Raw genomic sequence first — 2,331 nt, 5'->3', positions numbered from 1 at the left:
TTCTGGAACCGTTCACCCCGCGGCCTCCTCTCATAACCCATCGAAACCTGCCCATGCCGGATAATCCGGCCCTAAGTTGGGGCGGATAATCCGGCCGGGCCGGATTTTCCGGGTCGCCAAGGGGCCGGATTATCCGGTTTTCTGGAAATTCCAGAATAGCGGTAATCCTGTCTATCTTTAGTTGGTTATTTGCATAAACCCATATGTGATGCAATAATGTATCACGTCACATATAAGAAGCATATTTACCAATAAGATGGGGCAACCTAGATCATCCGACCGAAAATCCTCAAACTCCAAGCTTTTACCAAATCATGACATATGAGCAAGATGGAAATGGCTTATAGATGACTGTAGGCTTAGGTTTAGAAGGCACAAACTTTTAATGGTACATGATCACTCAAGTTTGCAAGATATGAGCAAATAAGGCCAAACTAGAGTGATTTCCCATAAGAACAAGGAGTTGTCAAATAAAAAGTCGATAAGATTCAAATAACTCGAACTCTTCACAAAGAAGAGTGCGGTGGCCTAGGCTACCATATATGAGTGTTATGGCATGGCACCGCGAAGATATATCTTGGGTCCAAGCCACTACTCATCATTGAAGCTCACATATCAACATATGATATTAAGAGAATGATTTCTTAATATTGGCATTATGGGGGGAGGGATAGCTCAATAATTTAAACCGCACTCCCCCTATTTCCATGCCCACATCTAAACCAAATAAAGTTTTGAGACAAAGGTGTGTTTGCAAGATGGTCAAGCTATACTCCTTGAATCAATGATATTTAGCTCATTCCTCAAATAAGAGAACCTTGCTTTATCAAGAGGCTTCGTGAATATATCGGCAAGTTGATCTTTGGTAGGAACATAGATAAGCTCAATATCACCACGGGCAACATGATCCCTAATGAAATGATTCCGGATCTCAATATGCTTCGTTCTTGAATGTTGCACCGGATTATAGGCAATCTTGATGGCACTTTCATTGTCACATAATAGAGGCACTTTGTCACAAATGACACCATATTCCTTTAAAGTTTGCCTCATCCATAACAATTGAGTGCATCCACTTGCGGCGGCAACATATTCGGCTTCGGCGGTGGAGAGAGATATACAATGTTGCTTCTTAGAAGACCAACACACCAAGGACCTACCAAGGAATTGGCAAGCCCCGGAAGTTGATTTCCTATCATCCTTGTCTCCCGCCCAATCCGCATTGGTGTATCCATTGAGAATAAAACTTGAGCCTTTGGGGTACCAAATACCATATCTTGGGGTATCAACCAAATACCGAAAGATTCTTTTGAGAGCCATCATGTGGCTCTCCTTAGGAGAAGCTTGATACCTTGCACACACACCAACACTCAACACTATGTCCGGTCTAGATGCACAAAGGTAAAGAAAGAATCCAATCATGGAGCGATATACCTTTTGATCCACCTCTTTACCATTGGGATCAAGTGCAAGATGACATTTAGTAACCATAGGAGTGGCTACACCCTTCAACTCGGTCATCTTGAACCTCTTGAGCATGTCTTGGAGATATTTTGCTTGGTTGATGAAGGTTCCTTCCCTCAATTGCTTGATCTCAAAACCAAGGAAGAACTTCATCTCTCCCATCATAGACATCTCAAACCTATCGGTCATAAGCTTTGAAAATTCATCATTGAAAGCTTTGTTAGTAGAGCCAAAGATAATATCATCAACATATAATTGGCAAATGAAAAGCTCCCCATTGACCCTCTTAGTAAAAAGAGTGGGATCGATTAGCCCAACATCAAACCCACGGTCTACCAACAATTCTTTAAGGTGCTCGTACCAAGCTCTAGGAGCTTGTTTGAGACCATAAAGTGATTTATCAAGCTTGTAGACATGGTTAGGAAAGTTGAAATCCTCGAACCCCGGGGGTTGCTTAACATAAACCTCTTCATGCAAAGGACCATTAAGAAATGCACTTTTCACATCCATTTGTTGTAACTTAAAGTTATGATGCGATGCATAAGCAAGAAGGATACAGATGGACTCAAGGCGAGCCACGGGAGCATAAGTCTCTCCAAAGTCAATTCCTTCAACTTGAGAGAAACCTTGAACCACCAATCTTGCCTTGTTCCTCACAACATTTCCAAACTCATCTTGCTTGTTCTTGAAAATCCATTTAGTGCCTATAACATTGCAGCACCCCTTTGGCTTCTCTACTAAGGTCCATACTTTGTTGCGCTTGAAGTTGTTGAGTTCTTCGTGCATAGCTTTCAACCAATCCGAGTCTTCAAGGGCTTCAAATACTTTCTTGGGTTCCACTAAGGAGATATAAGCATGATGATTGCT

Source organism: Lolium rigidum, chromosome 2 (assembly GCF_022539505.1).
Source record: "Lolium rigidum isolate FL_2022 chromosome 2, APGP_CSIRO_Lrig_0.1, whole genome shotgun sequence".
NCBI lineage: Eukaryota > Viridiplantae > Streptophyta > Magnoliopsida > Poales > Poaceae > Lolium > Lolium rigidum.
Note: the sequence above shows the minus strand (reverse complement) of the source record.